The sequence below is a fragment of the Triticum aestivum genome, chromosome 3B, assembly GCF_018294505.1.
Source record: "Triticum aestivum cultivar Chinese Spring chromosome 3B, IWGSC CS RefSeq v2.1, whole genome shotgun sequence".
NCBI classification, from domain to species: Eukaryota; Viridiplantae; Streptophyta; class Magnoliopsida; order Poales; family Poaceae; genus Triticum; species Triticum aestivum.
Genome location: NC_057801.1, coordinates 312,745,222 through 312,763,335, shown reverse-complemented (window position 1 = coordinate 312,763,335; position 18,114 = coordinate 312,745,222).

Sequence of the window (18,114 nt, the reverse complement as noted above, 5' to 3'; positions counted from 1 at the left end):
AACGATAGCGGTAAATCAGTAAGATACATCATAGATCGCACCATATCTAATAAAGTACGGTTACGATGTTCGGATACACCATTACGCTGTGGTGTTCCAGGTGGCGTGAGTTGTGAAACTATCCCACATTGTTTCAAATGAAGATCAAACCAGTAACTCAAATATTCGCCTCCGCGATTAGATAGTAGAAACTTTATTTTCTTGTTATGATGATTTTCCACTTCACTTTGAAATTCTTTGAACTTTTCAAATGTTTAAAATTTATGTTTCATTAAGTAGATATACCCATATCTCCTCAAATCATCTGTGAAGGTCAGAAAATAACGATACCCGCCGCGAGCCTCAACACTCATCAGACCGCATACATCAGTATGTATTATTTCCAATAAGTCAGTGGCTCGCTCCATTATTTTGGAGAACGGGGTCTTAGTCATCTTGCCCATGAGGCATGGTTCGCAAGCACCAAGTGATTCATAATCAAGTGATTCCAAAAGCCCATCAGCATGGAGTTCCTCCATGCGCCTTACACCAATATGACCTAAATGGCAATGCCACAAATAAGTTGCATTATCATTATTAACTTTGCATCTTTTGGCTTCAATATTATGAATATGTGTATCACCACGATCGAGATTCAACAAGAATAGACCACTTAACAAGGGTGCATGACCATAAAAGATATTACTCATATAAATAGAACAACCATTATTCTCTGATTTAAATGAATAACCGTCTCGCATCAAACAAGATCCAGATATAATGTTCACGCTCAACTCTGGCACTAAATAACAATTATCCAGGTCTAAAACTAATCTCGAAGGTACATGTAGAAGTAGCATGCCGACGGCGATCACATTGATACGTCTCCAACGTATCTATAATTTTTTATTGCTCCATGCTACTTTATCTATTGTTTTGTACTATAATGGGCTTTACTTTCCACTTTTATATTATTTTTGGGACTAACCTATTAATAGGAGGCCCAGCCCAGAATTGTTGTTTTTGCCTATTTCAGTATTTCAAAGAAATAGAACATCAAATGGAGTCCAAACGACCTTCGAGATCGTTATTTTCCAACCGAACGTGATCCAGGAGACTTGGACCCTACTCCAAGAAGCTTACGAGGAGGTCACGAGGGTGCAGGGCGCCCCCCTTGGGCGCGCACCCCTACCTCGTGGTCCCCTTGAAGCTCCACTGACGTACTCCTTCCTCCTATATATACCTATGTACCCCCGAACGATCAAAACAGGAGCCAAAAACCTAATTCCACCGCCGCAACCTTCTGTATGCACGAGATCCCATCTTGGGGCCTGTTCCGGAGCTCTGCCGGAGGGGGCATCCATCATGGAGGGCTTCTACATCATCACCATAGCCCCTCCGATGAAATGTGAGTAGTTTACTTCAGACCTTCGGGTCCATAGCTAGTAGCTAGATGGCTTCTTCTCTCTTTTTGGATCTCAATACAATGTTCTCCCCCTCTCTCGTGGAGATCTATTCGATGTAATCCTCTTCTTTTTGTGGTGTGTTTGTTGAGACCGATGAATTGTGGGTTTATGATCCAGCTTATCTATGAATAATATTTGAATCTTCTCTGAATTCTTTTATGTGTGATTGAGTTATCTTTGCAAGTCTCTTTGAATTATCCGTTTGGTTTGGCCAACTAGATTGGTAGTTCTTGCAATGGGAGAAGTGCATGGCTTTGGGTTCAATCTAGCGGTGTCCTTACTTAGTGACAGAAAGAGTTGCAAGGCACGTATTGTATTGTTGCCATCGAGGATAATAAGATGGGGTATTTATCATATTGCATCAATTTATTCCTCTACATCATGTCATCTTGCTTAAGGCGTTACTCTGTTTTTAACTTAATACTCTAGATGCATGCTGGATAGCGGTCGATGAGTGGAGTAATAGTAGTAGATGCAGAATCGTTTCGATCTACTTGTCACGGACGTGATGCCTATATACATGATCATACCTAGATAACCTCATAACTATGCTCAATTCTATCAATTGCTCAACAGTAATTTGTTCACCCACCGTAGAATACCTATGCTCTTGAGAGAAGCCACTAGTGAAACCTATGGCTCCCAGGTCTATTCTCATCATATCAATCTCCATCACTTTATTTACTTGCTTTGCTTGTACTTTTTACTTTGCATCTTTATACCAAAAATACAAAAATATTATCTCTATCAGATCTCACTCTCGTAAGTGACCGTGAAGGGATTGACAACCCCTAACCGCGTTGGTTGCGAGTAGCTATCGTTTTGTGCAGGTACGAGGGACTTGCGCGTGACCTCCTACTCGATTGATACCTTGGTTCTCAAAAACTGAGGGAAATATTTACGCTATTGTGCTGCATCATCCTCTCCTCTTCGGGGAAAACCAACGCAAGATCGAGACGTAGCACACATCGACCTTGGAACCATTTCCGACGCGCATCGTCACCTCGTCCTTAGCCAATCTTCGTTTAATCACTAGCCCCTGTTTCGAGTTGCAATATGAACAACAGAACCAGTATCAAATGCTCGGGCACTACTACGAGCATTAGTAAGGTACACATCAATAACATGTATATCAAATATACCTTTCACTTTGCCATCCTTCTTATCCACCAAATAGTTGGGGCAGTTCCGCTTCCAGTGACCAGTCCCTTTGTAGTAGAAGCACTCAGTTTTAGGCTTAGGTCGAGACTAGGGCTTCTTCCTGGGAGTAGCAACAAGCTTGCTGTCGGTGTACTAGAGTGGGGGTACCCTAGTATCCCGAACTTGTGCACGGGCAGTCGCAGCGCCCCGCGGCAGGGCTTGCCGGGTGACCGCCAAGGTCCTTCGTGGTTCCTTTGGAGCCATTCAAGAACAAAGTATTCAAGCCAAGGAGACAAGGCCCCGGCAAGAGGAGCTTGCCGGGAAGGCCAACCAAGGCATCTGAAGGAACTTGCCGCGACGCGCCATGCGTCCCGGCAAGGCCCGGTGAGCGACAAGCTTCCGGACGCGACAAGCCGCGGCAAGGCGCTTGTCACGGCAGGCTACCACTCTGTACCCGTGCTCCAGCACATCCACCAACGTGTTGCCCTGGGGCGTTTCCAGGTTCGCGTGGCGAGAGGCTGTGCATCCAGCGGTGCGTGGTGGCAAGCGATGCTAACAAGACTGCCATCGTGGCGAGCGGTGGCGTCCCTGACGGTCCTTTTCTGCACTGTTTGGACGACACAGACGGGCATTTAATGCCTTTGTCCCCTGCCGTCAGGGTTAGGTAGGATGCACTATACAGGTAGTTGTACCAACCCAATTCCCTTTTCCATTTTTGCCCTTGTCTACGTTGCCACCTGTCGGAGACCCCTTGAGCATATAAAAGGAGGCCCATGCGCAACGTAGAGGGGGGTTTGAAACCAGAAAACACTCATGCTCGGTCTCGTTAGCAGCTCGAGTGTACTATAGCACTCAGTGCTCCTGATCAAGAACTCAATACAATCAGACAAGCAGCAGTAGGAGTATTATCTCTCCGGAGAGCTCCGAAGCTAGGTAAACTGCTCGTGTGCTTCGCCTCGATCTGCTCTTCGTGCGAACTCCGCCCCCCCGCCGAACCAAAAGGGGCTCGGTCCGCCGGCCCCATAGGTGTTCGTGGATCAGCTTCCCCGACACTTGCTATTCTTCTTGAAGTTTCCCTTCTTCCCTTTGCCCTTTTTCTTGAAACTAGTGGTCTTGTTAACCATCAACACTTGATGCTCCTTCTTGATTTCTACCTCTGCAGCCTTTAGCATTGCGAAGAGCTCAGGAATTGTCTTTTCCATCCCTTGCATATTATAGTTCATCACGAAGGCTTTATAGCTTGGTGGTAGTGATTGAAGAACTCTGTCAATGGCACTATCATTAGGAAGATTACCTCCCATTTGAGTCAAGTGGTTATGGTACCCAGACATTCTGAGTATATGCTCACTGACAGAACTATTCTCCTCGATCTTGCAGCTATAGAACTTGTTGGAGACTTCATATCTCTCAACTCGGGCATTTGCTTGAAATATTAACTTCAACCCCTGGAACATCTCATATGCTCCATGATGTTCAAAACGGCTTTGAAGTCCTAATTCTAAGCCGTAAAGCATGGCACACTGAACTATCGAGTAATCATCAGATCGAGCTTGCCAGACGTTCATAACATCAGCATCTGCTCGTGTAGTAGGCCTTGCACCTAGCGGTGCTTCAAGGACGTAATTCTTCTGTGCAGCAATGAGGATAATCCTCAATTTACAGACCCAGTCTGTGTAGTTTCTACCACCGTATTTCAACTTAGCTTTCTCTAGGAACGCATTAAAATTCAGGGGAATGGTAGCACGGGACATTGATCTACAACAATTTAGATATGCAAAAAACTATCAGGACTAAGTTCATGATAATGTAAAGTTCAATTAATCATATTACTAAAGCACTCCCACTTAGATAGACATCCCTCTAGTCATCTAAATGATCACGTGATCCATATCAACTAAACCATGTCCGATCATCACGTGAGATGGAGTAGTTTTCAATGGTGATAATCTCTATGATGATCATATCTACTATATGATTCACGTTCGACCTTTCGGTCTCAGTGTTTCGAGGCCATATCTGCGTATGCTCGGCTCGTCAAGTTTAACCCGAGTATTCTGCACGTGCAAAAATGGCTTGCACCCGTTGTATGTGAACATAGAGCTTATCACACCCGATCATCCTGTGGTGTCTCAGCACGATGAACTGTAGCAACGGTGCATACTCAGGGAGAACACTTATACCTTGAAATTTAGTGAGGGATCATCTTATAATGCTACTATCATACTAAGCAAAATAAGATGCATAAAAGATAAAAATCATAGGCAATCATAATATGTGACATGATATGGCCATCATTATCTTGTGCCTTTGATCTCCATCTCCAAAGCACCGTCATGATCTCCATTGTCAGCAGCTTGACACCTTGATCTCCATCGTAACATCATTATCGTCTTGGCAACTATTGCTACTACGACTATCGCTACCGCTTAGTGAAGTAAAACAATTACATGGTGATTGCATTTCATACAATAAAGCGACAACCATATAGCTCCTGGCAGTTGCTGATAACTTTGTTACAAAACATGATCAACTTATACAACAATTTATATCACATCATGTCTTGACCATATCACATCACAACATGCCCTGCAAAAACAAGTTAGACGTCCTCTACTTTGTTGTTGCAAGTTTTACGTGGCTGCTACGGGCTTCTAGCAAGAAGCGTTCTTACCTACGCATCAAAACCACAATGATTTTTGCCAAGTGTGCTATTTTAACCTTCAACATGGACCGGTCCTAGTCAAACTCGATTCAACTAACGTTGGAGAAACAGACACCCGCCAGCCACCTGTGTGCAAAGCACGTCGGTAGAACCAGTCTCATGAATGTGGTCATGTAAGGTTGGTCCAGGTCGCTTCATCCAACAATACCACCGAATCAAAGTAAGACGTTGGTGGTAAGCAGTATGAGTATTATCGCCTAGTACTCTTTGTGTTCTACTCGTGCAAATCATCTACGCATAGACCTAACTCGGATGCCACTCTTGGGTAATGTAGCATGCATTTCAAAAAAATTCCTACGCTCACACAAGATCTATCTAGTAGATGCGTAGCAACAAGAGGGGAGAGTGTGTCCACATACCCTCATAGACCGAACGCGGAAGTGTTAGTTAACGCAGTTGATGTAGTCGAACGTCTTCACGATCCAACCGATCCAAGTACCGAACGTACGGCACCTCCGTGTTCAGCACACGTTCAGCTCGATGATCTCCCTTGAACTCTTGATCCAATAGAGGGTCGAGGGAGAGTTTTGTCAGCACGACGGTGTGGTGACGACATTGATGATGTGATCTGCGCAGGGCTTCGCCTAAGCACTACGATGCTATGACCGGAGGAGTAAATTGTGGAGGGGGTCACCACACACGGCAAAGAGAACAATTGATGTGTCTTCAGGGTTCCCCCTTCCCACGTATATAAAGGAGGGGAGGAGGGGGCGGCCAGCCTAGAGGGGGCACACCAAGGGGGAGTCCTACTAGGACTCCCTAGTCCTAGTAGGATTCCCCTTTCCTTTTTCGGAGTGGGAAAGGGGGAAAGAAGTGGAGAGGGAGAAGGAAAAGGAGGGGCCGTGCCCCCACCCCTTGTCCAATTAGGATTGGTCTTGGGGGGCGCGCGCCACATCCTGGCCGGTGCCTCCTCTCTCCCCTAAGGGCCATGTAGGCCCATTAACTTTCCCGGGGGGGTTTTGATAAGCTCCCAGTACTGCAAAAATGTTGGAGATATGCCCTAGAGGCATTCATGTATGATGATATTTCCTATGAGTTTATGAATAAAGATAGTCCTTGGACATTATCAATGATGTGTATCAGCAAGTACGTGACTTGTTTGTGGGACTATGCATTGTATGATGACTGTCCTAAAAGGTCCCTAGTCGAAAGGGTTGTGTGGACGCGCAGCCGACTAGACTAGCATATGACACGGTCGATGGCTTGGTCTCACTAGCTATGGAGCATTGGATGCTAACCGGATAATATGGACTCAGAAGGATCTGGTCGGATTCGACTTAGTCGAATCCGAGTCGAGATAAGGTCCGACTTAGACAGACCCAACTATGAGACACAATGATATGTAATTTGTGAGTATCTAGTACAACATATGTTCTATGTCTTAAGACCTGAGCTGACGCATGTACTCGGGATGGTGACAGACTTGCTTTGGGCCGACCAAACACTATTCCGTGACTAGGTAGTTACAAAGGTAGGTTTCGGGTTTGTCCAGTCCCATGCTGCGCCCCTCCGATCAGGAGAGTGATGTCCACTACACAACCTTCTTCTTGTAGACGTTGTTGGGCCTCCAAGTGCAGAGGTTTTTAGGACAATAGCAAATTTCCCTCATGTGGATGACCTAAGGTTTATCAATCCGTGGGAGGCGTAGGATGAAGATGGTCTCTCTCAAGCAACCCTGCAACCAAATAACAAAGAGTCTCTCGTGTCCCCAACACACCCAATACAATGGCAAATTGTATAGGTGCACTAGTTCGGCGAAGAGATGGTGATACATGTGCAATATGGATGGTAGATATAGGTTTTTGTAATCTGAAAATATAAAAACAGCAAGGTAAATAATAGCAAAAGTGAGCGTAAACGGTATTGCAATGCTAGGAAACAAGGCCCAGGGTTCATACTTTCACTAGTGCAAGTTCTCTCAACAATAATAACATAACTGGATCATATAACTATCCCTCAACATGCAACAAAGAGTCATGCCAAAGTCACTAATAGCGGAGAACAAACGAAGAGATTATTGTAGGGTACGAAACCACCTCAATGTTGTCCTTTAGTAAAATAACACGAAGCTATTCTTTCCATTTGATCTATCATAGAGTTCGTACTAGAATAACACCTTAAGACACAAATCAACCAAAACCCTAATGTCACCTGGATACTCCAATGTCACCTCAAGTATCGGTGGGCATGATTATACGACATGCATCACACAATCTCAGATTCATCTATTCAACCAACACAAAGTACTTCAAAGAGTGACCCAAAGTTTCTACCGAAGAGTCAAGACGAAAACGTGTGCCAACGCCTATGCATAAGTTCACAAGGTCACTGAACCCGCAAGTTGACCACCAAAACGTACATCAAGTAGATCACGTGAACATCCCATTGTCACCACAGATAAGCACATGCAAGACATACATCAAGTGTCCCCAAATCCTTAAAGACTCAATCCAATAAGATAACTTCAAGGGAAAACTCAATCTATTACAAGAGAGTAGAGGGGGAGAAACATCATAAGATCCAACTATAATAGCAAAGCTCGTGATACATCAAGATCGTATCACCTCAAGAACACGAGAGAGAGAGAGAGAGAGAGAGATCAAACACATAGCTACTGGTACATACCCTCAGCCCCGAGGGTGAACTACTCCCTCCTCATCATGGAGAGCGCCAGGATGATGAAGATGGCCACCGGTGAGGGATCCCCCTCCGACAGGGTGCCGGAACGGGCTCCCAAGAGGTTTTTGGTGGCTACAGAGGCTTGCGGCGGCGAAACTCCCGATCTATCGTGCTCCTCAATGTTGTTTGGGTATATGGATATATATAGGCGAAAGAAGTCGGCCAGGGAAGCCACGAGGTGCCCACAGGGGTGGGGGGCGCGCCCAGGGGGGTAGGGCGCGCCCTGGACCCTCGTGGCCACCTCAAAGCTTCCCTGACGTCTACTCCAAGTCTCCTGGATCGCTTCCATTCCAAAAATAACTCTCCCGAAGGTTTCATTCCGTTTGGACTCCGTTTGATATTCCTTTTCTTTGAAACACTGAAATAGGCAAAAAAAACTGCAATTTGGGCTAGGCCTCCGGTTAATAGGTTAGTTCCAAAAATAATATAAAAGTACTTAGTAAAGCCCATAAATATCCAAAACATATAATATAATAGCATGAATACTTCATAAATTATAGATATGTTGGAGACGTATCAGAGAGATATACTCTACGCCCCTCGTGTGAACCGACCAGGAGAAGCATGGCCATGCGACAAGGATTATGAGATAATCCAGTTTGTGGTCGGTATCACTTTACCGAGAAAGAGGTCGGGCTAGCACAAGGATGACAGTCTTTCCTTGAGCCCGACAACATATATCATTAGGCAAAGGGAACAGAAGTGTGACATGTTGTATAGGTTCCCCTAACCAGCTTCATAGTCTGCTTGGTGGTTGGCACGCCTTGCTAGAGGCTGCAACCAACCGTGCAGGTCGGAGGTGATCCAAACTATGACCAAGCCGACTTGAACCTAAGGGGTCACACGCTTAAGGGAAGGAACCTACGAGGTTGGTTCGGAGGACACTGGTCGGATGTTATCCGAGATGGACTTGGAATGCGACCGAGTAGACTTTGGGCTCTAGGATCCGCGCAAGGCCCAAGTGTTGAGCCCGCGAGGGATGCCTATAAATAGTGGAGGTGCAGCACACTTATTGAGTTGATCGCTTCGGTGCTGTCACTAGGGTTTGCATGTGTTGTGAATAGACACCTCCACTCGCCGCTGGTTGTGTGATTGGACCTAGCAGTCCGCTGCACGACGTTCCTCCTGCATGTGCGGATACCGTTATAGGCGGTTCACTTGTGCCGCTCTGGCGAACATGTACGAGGGATCCAGCGACCGGCTATTCGAGGGAGATCGGACGAGGAGGAGACGAACCACGCGGACACACTGCCCCAACTCTTCTTTCGCCTCATGGTACTGCGCGTCTAGTGGTAATGATATGTGATCCATCTCCCGTAGCATGTTCCTGGATGTTCTGCGCGTAGGAAATTTTTAATTTGCAGTCAACACACCCTATCATAGAACGCAATAGTGGTATCAAAGCCTCTGCTAAAGGATTTGGTTTCAAATCGTATGCATATTAGATATGTGGAGGCGGCAAATGAGATCTGTTGTCATTGATGAGTTTGGCTGTGTGCACGGTTGATGAGATCAACTACACATGGGGATCGATGAGGCTATGTTTTCTGATGATCAGAGTCGATGAGGTCGTGACACAACCTACCCCTACCAGTCAGTATCCGCCATCGGGACCGCCGCGTGCGTAGCGCCTTGTATTTCGTACATGATCACTCAAACCAGTAGAATGCGATTCTATGCATAACTTTATTTTACAAGGTTTGATGTGGATAGTATGGCTCATGTGTATGTGCTTCATGTGTGTAAATTATACATGGCCTGTGTGTCATGTTTGTCAGCTGGCAGGAGCCAAAGTGCTATCATTATAATGTATAACAACCTGCATATCGACTTGTGACTCTATGTAAAATTCATTACTAGTTGTAGTAGTTGGATAACAGAGATCAGGTTGGTGGCTTGGCGTCCTTGTGTGACAAACAATATGGAGTTCCTAGATGGTCATCAGAGTCGGAGCCGACTTGGAAGAACATCCATGAAGGAGCCATACTATTTCACAATATGTGTTTATTTGATTGTTATGCTTCTTTGTTTCTATGCATGTTAGAATGGTAGAAAGATCCTTCACGGATATCAAGCGAATTTCCATCCCCGATGTTGCACCTATGCACGTCTAGTACGTCTAATAGTGGGCTCATAAAATTGGGGTGCTGCTAGGTGTCCTTGAACTGAAGGGTTCGTGTCAGACACGGACATGCACTGCATCAGGTTAACTTGACAAGGCTATCAAAATGGTTTTGGGACTTGTGGCAAGAAGGTTGGGAGCAGGGGTATGAGATACCTTCCCTACCGACAGGAGTCGTATAGAGATACGAATAGCAAGGAGTTGCTTACTGGATATGTATGTTGTCTAGAGTGATGCTAAAGCTCACTAGTCACATGCGCTAGTCGGATCCTGAATCACTGAGAGTTTGCAGAGGGATGCTGACTTCAGTCGGAGTATTTCTGTTTAGGCTTGAATTACTCTACATAAACACATTGCTTAGTGGTTGCATATTTTCTGTTGTAGATCAATTGCACCACCTGCTCAACCCAACTTTGCATTGAAATCAATTCTGAAAAAGAATAAACTGAATGGAACAAACTTTACCACCTGGTATAGAAATTTGAGAATTGTTCTCAAGCATGATAAAAAGGAACATGTTCTAGAGGATCCACTTCTAGAGGAACCTGCCAATAATGCTAATACCACAACCTGGAATGCCTACCAGAAACTCGTTGATGAATCAAACGAGATCAGCCGCCTCATGCTGGCTTGTATGGAGCCAGATTTGCAACAGCATTTCGAAGTTGTTGGGGCTTTCGATGTGATGAGTCTCAAGAGCATGTTTCAGGTGCAGGCTAAGACCGAGAGGTTCAACGTCTGGTGATCCTTGATGGATTGTGAGCTGAAGTAAGGTGATCCACTGAGCCTGCATGTGATCAAGATGATTGGATATGTGCAAGCTTTGGATCGTTTGGGCTTCCCGCTCTTGGATGAGCTGGCTACTGGTGCAGTTCTGGGTTCTCTTCCACCCAGCTATGGGATGTTCATCTCGAACTATCATATGCATGGCATGGATAAGAAGCTCACTGAATTACATGGGATGCTCAAAGTGGCAGAGCAGGATATTAAGAAAGGCACGCATCAAGTGTTGATGGTGCAGAAATCGGCTAAGTTCAAGAAGAGTTGGTCCAAGAAAAAGGCTAAGGCAAAGGGCATGAAGATGATAACCTCCGCCGCTGCACCGAAGTCTAGACCGGACTCGAAGACCGTACCGTTTTCTATCACTGCAAGGAGACCGGTCACTGGAAGAGGAACTGTAGCAAGTGGCTTGCAAAGCATGGCAAGAAGGCCGGAAATGCTTCTTCGGGTAAAGGTACACTTGTTGCATATGTTATAGACATTTACCTAGCTGACATACCTAGTAGCTCTTGGATATTTGATATCGGATCGGTTGTCACAGTTGCAACTCGATCCAGGGGCTGGTAAGAACTAGGCGTGTGGCACAAGGGGAGATTGACATCAGGGTCAACAACAAAGCAAGACTTGTTGCGTTGGAGGTCGACACGATGCAGCTGGAGCTTCCTTCTGGATTTATTTTGGAATTGAATAATTGTTATTACATTCCTGCACTTAGTCAGAACATTATTTCTGCCTCATGTTTGATGAGAGAGGGTTGTGAATTCAATTTAAAGGACAATGATAGTTCGTTTTATGTGAATGGTATGTTCCACGGCTATGCACCCATTGTTGATGGGCTATTTATATTGAATCTGGAACAGGAACCCATCTATAACATGAATGTCAAGAGGCATAACCCTAGTGAGATAAATCTAACATACTTCTGGCATTGCCGTCTTGGACACATTAGTATGAAATGCATGAAGAAGCTCCATGATGATGGGCTCATAACTTTGTTCGACTTTGAGTCGTTCGAGACATGTGAATCATGCTTGCTCGGCAATGTGTGTGGTCCAATGAGCAAAACTGCCAGAGGTGTCTATCAGTACTTCGTGACTTTTACCGATGACTTGAGTAGATATGGATATATCTATTTAATGAGGCACAAGTCGAAAACTTTTGAAAGTTCAAAGATTTTCAAAACAAGGTTGAGAATCAGCTCGGCAAGACTATAAAGCCTCTACGATCTGATCGTGGACGGGTGTACATGAGCCAGGAGTTTGATGATCATCTGAAAAGCCGAGGTATAGTACCTCAGCTCACACCTCCGGGTATGCCACAGAGAAACGGCATGTCAGAATGGCTGAATAGGACCTTGTTACACACAGTCCGGTCAATGATGAGCAAATCAGATTTACCCTTGTCATTCTTGGGATACGCTCTAGAAACTGCAGCTTTCACACTGTCTTTTCTAAAGATTTGGGGTTGTGAAGCATTTGTCAAGTGACTTATGTCAGACAAGGTTACACCCAAGTCGGATAAGTGCATATTCGTGGGATATCCGAGGGAAACCTTGGGATATAGCTTCTATAACCGGGAAGAGAACAAAGTGTTTGTTCCTCGGAATGGGGTTCTCCTGAGAAAGAGTTTCTCAATCGGGAGGCCAATGGGAGGACGGTTGGACTCAAAGAAATTCGAGGACCACTCGGGGACGGCTCGGGTGGTGATGAGATCATACCGGAGTCGGTCAAGGAACCCGTAGTGGAAGTGGCACCGGAACCACGGAGGTGGGAAAGATTGCGCAGAGTGTGTTGTCGGTGTCAAAACCGGTGGATCTCGGGTAGGGGGTCCCAAAATGTGCGTCTGAGGATCAAAGGTAAGAAGGAGGCAGGGGACACGATGTTTACCCAGGTTCGGGCCCTCTTAATGGAGGTAATACCCTACTTCCTCCTTGATTGACTTTGATGAGTATAGGGCTTTACAAGAGTTAATCTACCTCGAGATCGTAATGGCTAAACCCTAGATGTCTAGCATGTATGATTGTTCTCTTGCCTATGGACTAAGCCCTCTGGTTTATATAGGCACTGGGAGGATCTAGAGTTGTACAGAGTCAGTTTACAGAGAAAGGAAGGTACACGATCCGAACGCCAAGATTGCCATCCACGCAAAGGAGAGTCCCATCCGGACACGGGAAGGTTCTTCTATCTTGTATCTTCATGACCCATCAGTTCGGCCCATATCACATAGCCTGGATGCCCGAGGACCCCTTAGTCCAGGACTTCCTCTGTAGCCCCTGAACCGGGCTTCAATGACGATGTATATGGCGCACAGATTGTCTTCGGCATTGCAAGGCAGGTTCCCTCTCCGAATACTCCAACGTAGTCCTCCATGCAAAACACCTATATCTGGCTTTATTAAACAATTAGATCCTTAAGCTGTAAGGGAAAAAATATCCAAAACGAAATAAGTCATGTCCATAGGAGATTTTTGCGGCGAGGTGTTATGTCCTGGCCTTGTTATCATTCTGAACCGTTTCACAGCCTCGTTTCTCATTTCGAGGCACGGCCATTGACATGTCTTGTCAAAGCAGAGATCGTGTCCCCTTATCATGGGATTTTCATAAATAGAGGTTTGGGTAATCTAACCGAGTCGTTCACACGTCCCCTTGGGAATAGGCAAGATTTAAGGCTTGTGAGGGGGCGCTTGACATGAACTGCCTTTATAAGATGGTAAGGATTCGCCTTTTTACCCAACGATTTCTTCCTCCTCTGCCAATTTTCCATTCGAGCTCCAGCGCCCAAGTCTCAATCGTTTCTAGCGCCACCAAACACTCCTAGCCATGTCCCGATCAGGAGCGCAGGGCAAGTGGATGGCCTCCTCTGTTACAAAGGAGAACATCAAGGAGCTCTGGGAGGCTGGGTATCTGGCCATGGACATAGTCCATCGGCTCCCTGCTAAAAAGCAGATCATTCCCACTCCGGAGCCCAACGAAAGGGTAGTGTTCACCCCCCCCATTTCCTTCACGGACTAGGATTTCCCCTTCATCCTTTCGTCCGCGGTCTTATGTTCTACTATGGGCTAGATTTTCATGATCTAGCCCCAAATTCTTTCCTCAAACTTTCGGCGTTTATCATCGTGTGCGAGGCATTCCTCCCATCCCTCCCCACTTCTCCTATGGCTCAAGGTCTTCAATGTGAAGCCAAAGGTGGTCGAGGGCCAGAAGTGCGGCGGCGCCATTGTTAGCAGACTCCCCAAGGTCACCTGGCCAAAAGGGACCTTTGTAGAGAGCGTCAGGCGATGGCAGCAGGGGTGGTTCTATATCACGGAACCCCGCGACTCCACATGGGCCGCCGCCCCTGAGTTCAAATCCAGGCCCCCGATGCGGCTTACATCCTGGATAAATAAGGGTCTAGATTGGGAGTCGCCTAACGAGGTGACGATGCTGGAGAGCCGCGTCAAGAGCATGATAAACAAGAACAATAGCCTTGCCAGCGTGATCCAGGTGATGCTTTTTCACCAGATTCTTCCTTGCCAATAGCGGACTCAGTACATGTGGGAATTCGACCCAGCCGTTCCTCGGACCCTACAACGGTTCTTCGGCATGACGCACGAAGATATATGGAAGCTGCTCTTTAAGGCTCAAAAGTCGTGGCCTGAGATAACAGAAGACCGCGGCTATGACTACGCATGTCCGGCCACTCACGTAAGTTTTATGATAACTTTTATTTGCAAATTCAAGGAGTATATTGAACTCTCTTACTCCCACAGGGCTGGAGAAAGAAGGCGGAGCAGATCAAATGTCTAGCTCCGCTGCCTGAGGACCAGACCACCCCCTTGCTGACAATGGTGCTGGTTCCGGCGCCGTATCAGGGGCCGGAGAAGTAGGCCAAGAAGAAGGGCAAGGAGACCAGAGGTGGCCTCCGTCATAAGGGTATTTCGGACGCCGTGTTCGAAGACTCTGAGACCTCCTCTTCCCATGACGAAGATGTAGAGGAGGAAGAGAGCAACTCTCCCCACAAAGGGGGGAAGAAGAAAAGGGAGACCTCCACGGATCTGGAGGCGGAGACGACCAAGAAAAGAAAACCCTCCCTTTTGGAAGATTCTGAAGAGGATGTCGATGCCATCCCAAAGCGGCACCCCAGGCCGAAGCCCTTGGATGAATCGTAAGTATCCGAAGACACCATATACTTATCCGATATTATGCTTTCTTATTTTAACATAGTGAATTGCGCATTATAGCCCGGATCGCGATCTCCTCCAATGATCATTCTCATCTGGGAACTCGCTAGGGACGAATGTGATGGAGAGCGAGTTGCCTCCATAGATCTCTTCACCTAGTGCCATGGGTAACACCGAAGTGTTGTCCCAAAGAACCTCTCCAGGTCATGGGGAGGTACAAGAGGCCGTGAAGGTGGCGGCGGAGGGTAATACCTCTATTGCCGAGGAGAGGGTGAAATCAACCCCCATGGAGACCAGTGATGGAGGCAACGCTCAATTCGTCCCCCAACCGAATATTATTCCAGAGACCCATACGGCTCCGGAATCGGACCAGCAGCCTTCTTCGAAGGATGGGGGTGCTTCATCTCCATCGGTGTCCTCTATCAATCCGGAGGCGCTGGACACTCTGATGGAAGTGCTTCAAAGCGCTTCCATTATGGAGGAACACCGTACCCTTATGGATACGGTGGTTGAAAAGGTTCGGTCTGCTAAAAGCAGATTGAGCCAAGCCTATACCATCCTTCTAACAGGCTGTGAGGTATGTGAAGTAATTTATTTTTGGTTATTTACAAAAGGAATACCTGTATATAGATAGTATCCCATGAGACTCTGTTTGGCGTTTCACGATGAAAGGCCAAACAGAGGATCGAATAATACTTCACCGGAGCTATCATATATGTCTACATGGATGAACAGGCTGCAAAGCTAGAAGCGGCCTCACATGTGGCCAAAGTTTTCGAACTAAAGCGGAAACTGGAGGCAAAACAAGGTATGTTATATCGAAGCATATCTGAATTATTATGAGTTCTGATTTGTTATCTGACCGAGCTTTATGTTTATGCTCACAGTTGATATGTGGAGGTCGAAGCCCTCAGTAGTGTGCTAGTCGAAGCCAAGAAGGAGGCGGACGAGGAACATACCGCCCGCCAAAAGCATGAGGCGAGGTTGGATGAAGTCCAAGAAGAGATCACAGATGCTATAAGAAAATGTGAGTCCTTGGAGCATGAGGTGTCGGAGCGGGACTCCGAACTTGCTATGGTGGCCCAAAGAGCAAAGGAAGCCCGGTTTGAAGCCCAAGGCGCATGTCAGGAGATCTGAGAAGCCAAGCAGATCACGGCGGGTAAGGTTTTTAATATGCAGAGCAAGTTCATAAGGATAAATTACACCTTTCTGACACACATTTGTAGTTCTCCAAGAGCGTTTGCAGATGCGGCAGACTTCTTCTGAGCCGAAGAGGGGAGCTCAACAGAGCAACTGTTCTGGTCATAGTACCTTGCACCAGAGCAGCCTGTGCCCCTCAGTGATCAGCTGAAGCAGCTGACCGAGCTACATAGGATGGCTGAATTGGCCATGAAGGATATCATAGTCTGTCTTTGGCCAGCCGAACCCATACCTAATAGCTATTTCGGGCTTGTGAAGCGGCTAATCGATGCCTGCCCACGATTTGATTCTATAAAGCGGTCAGTCTGTATCAAAGGTGCCCGGATGGCCTTCGCCCATGTCAAGGTGAAGTGGGTGAAGATGAATGCCACCAGTCTTGCAACTGAGGGGCCGCCAGCATGCAATGAGCATTGTTCGCCGGAGCGATACTTCAACGATGTCCTTGAAGGTTCCCGCATTATAGAGGGCGTGTGTTCGAAGGACATCATGTTTAAAGGAATGTAACCATGCTGCGAAAACTCTATATAATGAAAACAAGGTGTTTTGTGTAAGTTGAGTCTTGTTTTATCCGAATTTATTTATCCTCCATTGCAGCCGTTTATTGAATCTGAAGGTTGGCCAGTCGTCGGCTTCAGCCCCTCGCGTAGATACTACGGGGGTGTTCGGAATAGCACAAAAACACACTTAACCCATCGACTTGGTCCTTGAAGGAGGTACTAGTGTGGCGAACCAGGCAATCATACTATGTGGCTTTATCACTCTCACTTAGCCATAGGACTTTGATAATAAGATTGTAGGGGCATCCCCTGGTATTGTTCGTTGATCCGAACTCGGGTGTTGTAGACACCTAACGAGGTAAAAACCAGTCCTTCGTGTGACACGGAAAAAATCGCAAGAGATTTATACTGAGTCACTGAATAGTTGACCAGCTCTCGCCGCATCATGACAGCCAGTTTTCGGCTTTCTCTACTGAGGTGTTTATCCGGCCAACCAGAAACACAATCGCAATAGTTCTCGCTTTACTTCCTTAGCCGAACAATCGGAATGTAAGGTAGTAACCACGGGAGCCGGGCAACCCAACTATTGACCCAAGACATGATTCGGAGCTGATGCATACAATGCTAGATTCGGGACGCCGAATTGCACTTGTGAAAGTGTTCAGACTTATGGTAAATTTAATACATGTACGTGGCTGAATGGAGCCCCTGGCGATTTAGGTCAAGCCAAGGTGTACATGACAATCAGATGATAAAGAAGAAAAAATACAGAATAGAGAATAAGCCAGTACCAAATAAGTTGGGCGAAAAACTGTTTCCATTATAGTCTGATTGATATGTCAAAACGTATTTGTACAGATAATGCTATAAGCATCGACGCTATTTTACATGCCCAGCGAAAGGGAAAGCTGTACACATGTATTTAAGAACAAGGGGGGAGGTGATCTTGATAGATCCTTTAGGTACTCCACCGTACATCTGCGCTGCTTTTCGCCTTGGTGTGTGATCCTTTGAGAGGATTAATGAATAAGTTTTCATAAGGGGCTAGAAAAAGGGCCCTTCACACCATAAAAGGGGGGTGTGGGTTGTAAAGAATCTTAAAAAAAGATGAAGTTAAGAAAAAGATAGATGGGGTCCATGTATGGTTGAGCCGTATTGTGGACCTTATCCTTGATATGCCTCTTTCGTCGCCCATGGTATTTTTAGTGCGTAGTTACAAGCACGCGGTACATATGCCGCTTCTTTGTTGGGGCGAAGACAGAGGCCAGATAGCTAGTCAAGCTCCTGACGAGCTGGACTATCATTCCGCGGGGTAGTCCAGACTCGTTTGACGGGGTCTGGTGGCTTTACTGCCGATGTGAAGTTCGGCTT